Raw genomic sequence first — 5,873 nt, forward strand, 5'->3', positions numbered from 1 at the left:
CCTGGGGGTGTGAGTACAACACTATTCTCAATTAACACGACGTGTCCGGATTCACCAAGGATATTGGGGTAAACCGCGAGGGTGCGGCGACTATCCAAAGGCTTGGTGTCACGCCGCCCCAGATGACGCGGTATTCGCCGCCTTTCGCCCGCGTGCGGAAGAGCGCTAGCTGTGTTCACACTTCCGATAGCTTTGGGAAAGTATATCTTTGAGTGATAAATTTATATTCAGGAGCCCCTTTTTTCTGTTAACGCATACATACTCCAGGTACTTTTCAACATCCCAATTAATTAGAATAATGAGTAGTTTGTTAATACTGTTTCAAAGGAAAGGTGAAATTGTGTATGTGACAAAACAACCTTGTTTAGCTATTTCCACTTTTGGTGTTTGCGCATTTCAGCAGAAAAATAAAACAGCTTCTATTGCGTGTTGATTTTCTGTTTACAATTGCAGTGACAGGAGAAAGCATTTTTATTTGACGTCTTCACAAGACGTCGTACCCTGACGGCGTGTGCTTTCACGACGTCTTCACACTACACTGTTCCCCATCACAAAATAAAATCACGAGGAACAGCAGAGGACGCACCCCGCACGCACCTGCAGCGCGGTGGAGCGGCAAAGCCCGGACGTGCTCTCGTCCGTGTGCTCTTCATGTGTCCAACGACCTGGGTCCCAGCTTTAGCCAGCGGTAGCTGTAACTCCTTGCCATGCAGTTAGTTAACTCGCTGGCGCCCTCGGCCATCGCCTTGTTGATCAACCACTACACGTCTGGACATCATATCCAGCATACCAACTCGTCCGTTGTTGGTTCTCTTTATATATTACGAACATCCTCGCGTGCTGCCTCATTGGGACGGCCAGTTGCTTGAAGTAGAAAGGGAACTCTGCACTATACATACGAACCCATAACGCATGCACCTGAAGCACAGTGCAACCCAGGGCGTGTAAGATAACGACCCGGGCGCGCTTTGTTGTGCTTTCCTTCTGTATCCTCTCATTACTCCTCGCAGCTTCTGAAAGCCGAAGATGTAGAAAGCGAAGACGCACAACAACAAAGCGCTCAATTCCCCACAGTGGGTGTGAGCCACAAGTGAAGGACAACAATAACAAGCAATACAATCAAGCGCAGTGACGAAGCAGTGTATCAGTAGTATCGTAGGGCGGCAATATAATCCGTGAATATGGCGAAACGTTGCCGCACGGTTTCGTTTGTGCAACCACTTGTCTCCCTAAGACGGTCTGTCACGAGCTTACTCGCACCTTACACAACGGCTTTCGACGAAAAGCGCGGGCGAGTACTTCTCCACTGATTTCCGCGACCACTTCACGACCGCCTTCTACCGCCTCTTGCCTGGCTCGATCGACGGAGTGCCAAGCTGGCACATCGTACACGCCACCAAATCACTCCTGTCCGTCGGAATCCGCAAACCTGGAGATTTCAGACCAAAGGCAAAGCCTGCAGTCGGAACGCCTGCACGACATCACAGTGGCGTTTCGCTCACTCACATTTTTCAGCTGCGCCACATGAACCTGCTTTGATAAGCAATACAACACATGCTGTAGACATTTCTAACGGATTCCCGGTTCTGCATTTCATGGCAGGACCGTTTTCGACTTCAGTGCGGTGTTCCGCCACGTCGGAACTTGCAAGGCATATGTTGCGTGGGCTGAAGAAGCCAACAGCAGCACCTTCTCGCCGATGATTGTGGTCGTCGTTGCAGAGGCGTTGCTTGGGCAGCCATGGTAAATCGCATTTCGTACAGTCATTTTTTCCCTCCAGGCTCTGATGCACGAGTTTGAAATTCAGACCTTGCTAAGTTTTAAAAGGAGTGTGGTAGCATCTCTCGTGACGTGCCTGATAATGTGCGCCGGCAAGCATTCATTGTGACGTCGTGGGCGTAATCGAGAGTCTACGTGCAAGCAAGTAAGCATGGCTTCAACGTCTGGGAAACGGAGGTTTCAGTTTTAACTTGTTTGTAAGCGAACAAGAAATATCAAGCGGACAAAGCACTTCTCGGACTTTTGACTAAAATCAAAGTTGCTTCTCGGCCTTTTGGCTAAGATCACATATCAGCCTTTTTGGTTCAGATAAAGGTGTTGTCCTACCCCTCGTGATTACATGTACTTGGCCCAGGGGCCGGGCTTTGATGCCCCCTGCCCTTGAGGGGGGACCACGTTTTCACTGTTTCTTTTCCACTCTCGTCTCTTTTCTCCTTCATCTTGCACTTGCGCTGTCTCCAACACGCGCTTCTTCGGGAGCTATCTGATCAGTTGCACCGCAATTTGCCTGTTCTTTCCCTGTTCTTAGGGAAGGTCCTGGTTCTATGGCTCGATCCCGTTAAACACTTGAACGCCTGGCCTCTATTAAGCAGGGCTGTCCGGGGTCTTTACCCCCACGAAGTTCTGTGCCTTTGGGATTTACTGGGTAGTCTCACATCGGGGTTCATCAGCGGGGGAGTGACGCCCCGCGCTAAGTTAAAGGCTCGCCCCGCTACACTGCTGTATTGACCTATGTATTCAAGGGGCCACTTGCTTAGCTGGCGGATGGTCACCCAAGAGGACATTCCCGACAAAGGTCACGGTTCCCGGACCCTTGGTGGATGCGCCTCTCAGCCCCTGCTCTGTCGGCCTCTGCCAAGGCAGCTCCTCCCTGGCTCTAAGCCATTGCGACTGGCCAAGCCCTTAGGCGAGGAAGGGTGGACGCTGGGGCAGCCGGTAGGGCGCTGCACCCTTGGGCTCAGGCCCTTTGGTCACGTAAGGTCTGGGCGGCCTTTGGCCGCGCCAGCAAGGCCGAGACTACCATTCCGTCTATTCGTTGCCTCTTTTGATAACCCCTCCCTTTTCTTATTAGCTTAATATGTGATACGGATTTTATTTGTATCCAAGATAATGATGTTTTTGGAATGCGGCGCAGTGCTTGAAGCTTGCTTCAACTCCACCACGGGTCGGCCCGGTATTGCATTATCTCCGTGATCAGCCCACTCACCCCTGCGAGAATGAGTACAACACTATTCTCAATAAAAACTACGTGTCTGGATTCACCAAGGATATTGGGGTAAACGGTTGGTGCGGCGACTATCCGAAGCCTTGATGTCACGCCGACCTAGATGACGCGGTATTCGCTGCCTATCGGTCGTGTGTGGAAGTGCGTTAGCTCTGTTCCCACTTGCAATTGCTTTGGAAAAGTAAATATTTGTGTGGAAAAGGTATATTCGGGAGCCCCCTTTTTTGTGTTAACGCATACATACTGCAATTTTTTTCTAATACCATTTATTTAATATAATGAGTAGTTTGTTATAACTGTTTCAAAAGAAATCTAAAAGTGTGTATCTGACAAAACAGCTTTATTTAGCCATTTCCATTTTTGCTGTTTCCGCATTTCAGAAAAAAAAATAAACAGCTTCTGTTGCGTGTTGGTGTTTCTCTTTACAGTCAGTGAGAAGCGAAGATATTTTTATTTCACGCCTTCACGAGGCGTGTTAATCTGAGGGCGTCTGCTCTCACGATGTCTTCGCCTGTACTGTTCCCCATCACAAAATAAAGTCGCGAGAAACAGCAGAGGATGCACTCCGCACGCGCCTGCAGCGCGGTGGAATGGCAAAGCACCGACGTGCACGCGTCCGTGTGCTCTTCTTGTGTCCAACGACCTGGGTCCCAGCTTCCGCCAGCGGTAGCTGCAATTCGTTGCCATGCGGTTAGTTACCTCGCTGGCGCCTTCGGCCATCGCCTTGTTGATCACACGCTACACATCAGGACATAATCTCGAGCATTGTGCCACAAGGCAGTAGTGGGATTGGGGCACAACGTGGTAGAGGGTCTCTGCCTGAAAGAAAAGACTACGAAGTAAATAGAGAGTGGTCCCAGCCCATCAGTGTGCCAGGCATTGTCGTCGCGTATAAACGTCGTAAATATCTGCAAATATACGTTTCCTTGTAAGATTATTGGTGAGGGGCTGGGTACGCCTACCTGGCTTTCCCGGCAAACGAACACGGAACTTTGGAGTGGTCGCCACCTTCATTTTCCTGCAATGGCTCAACAGGCCCACCCACAAGAGCAACAGCAGCCGCAGCAGTAGCAATAGCAGCCGCAGCAGTAGCAGCAGCAGCGGCAGCAGCAGCACCAGCAGCCGCAGCAGTAGCAGCAGCAGCAGCACCAGCAGCAGCTGCCTCCTCTGATTTTCCTGCCTCCACGAGACCCCGCAACTTTCTCAGGCGCAGGCAAGGACAAGGTGAATGTTGAAGATTGGGTCGCATTGTACGAGCGTGTGAGCGAATACTATAGGGGGGACCCTACGTTGATGCTGGCCAACGTTGTATTTTTCTTGCGGGATACGGCGCTCACCTGGTATGAGACGCATGAGTCGGAGTTGACCAGCTGGGACATTTGCAAACTGGAGCTTGTCGAGTTCTTCAGCAGGCCATTTGGGCGACAGCAGGCTGCGAGGAAAGACGACCTGGAATGTCGGGTGCAGACATCGATGGAATCGTATGTATCTTGCATACAGGACGTATTGGGCCTACGTCGAAAGATGAACGAGAACATGAGCGAAGCTGACAAAATCGCTCACATAATAAAGGGAATTGCCGATGACACCTTCAATCTGTTGATCGTTACAGATTGCGCCACCGTCGACACGGTTGTTGAGGATTGTCAGCGCTTCGAGCACGCCAAAAACCGTCGCATAATTTACCACTTTGTGCGTCTGCCTAATACTGCAGCCCCTTCGACCTGCGAATACAGCCCCAATATCACGCAAGCTATATCGTTCGAAAATGTCACCCGAATCGTTCGCCGCGAACTCGAAGCAATGGCTCCTGCAGCCATCGCCTCTGACGGTCCTTAAGACAACGCATCCACCGTCTCTCTCATCCAAGCCTTCGTTCGCCAAGAAATAGCAAATCTCGTCATCGCACCTGTTTGTGCTGTTCGCACTACCAAGAACTCGTCTTCTGTTAACCAGATTCTGGTGTACCCTTCACGCTACCCTTCCCGCTTACGGAACCCCGCTGAATTAAGAACGTCGGATGATAGACCGATCTGCTTTCACTGATCTCGCACCGGCCACATTGTGCGTTACTCTCGCAATCGTTGGACATCCAATTCATCTTGAAACACTGGGACATGGCGTCGCTTTGGAAGCAACTCTCGCCGGTTTTCTACTCCGTACGATCCACAGCCTGCTCTTCCAAACGTTCAGGGCCGAAGGTTCAGCCGGTCATCATCACCCCAAGGCCGCCGATCTCTCTCGCCGATTGTTTCTCGATATAGGTCCCCTGCACGACCTGGGCTCTCAACCTCGGGAAACTAGACCATGCAGCTCCCGGAGGTGACGCTGCAATCACGACCCTTTCTGCAAATTCTCTGTTGACGATTCTTACACGCCGCAATATTTTGGACCTTTTGATAGATGACGTTACCGTTACAGCCCTCATAGGCACTGGCGCACAAATTTCAGTCATGAGCGCTGCTGTCCGTATTAAACTGCGAAAAATGATCACGCCTCCTATTAAGTGTGCAGTACTGCTTGCCCGTGGCGATGGCGTGGTGGTTAGAGCATCCGCCTCGCATGCAAGAGGTCCGTGGTTCAAATCCCGGTGCCGCGCAGTTCCCAACCGGATTAAAAAAATCCGCGTGATGGTGGAACTGCATTAAGAGGCCTGGGGTGCGGCCTCACTGGTAACCAGCGCCGGGAACGCACTCCCTCACCAGAGAAGGATTGGCCACCCTGGTGCAGTATCTGGCCACTACCTCCCGCATGCATACGTCAAATAACTCACGGCCCTCAGTCCCCAGCAGCTGCGAAGCAACTGACCACGGCGGTGGTCAGTTCTGCAACGCAGCAGAGGGTGCTAAGAATCTCTGGATCCGGACAG

General features: G+C 51.3%; 1 pseudogene; it reads left to right on the plus strand.

Moving 5' to 3' along the window:
- The first annotated feature begins 2,808 nt into the window (after positions 1-2,808).
- On the plus strand, positions 2,809-2,987 carry LOC119168765 (U2 spliceosomal RNA; annotated as a pseudogene).
- Positions 2,988-5,873: the final 2,886 nt, after the last annotated feature.

Source organism: Rhipicephalus microplus, chromosome 6 (genome assembly GCF_043290135.1).
Source record: "Rhipicephalus microplus isolate Deutch F79 chromosome 6, USDA_Rmic, whole genome shotgun sequence".
Taxonomy (NCBI): Eukaryota; Metazoa; Arthropoda; class Arachnida; order Ixodida; family Ixodidae; genus Rhipicephalus; species Rhipicephalus microplus.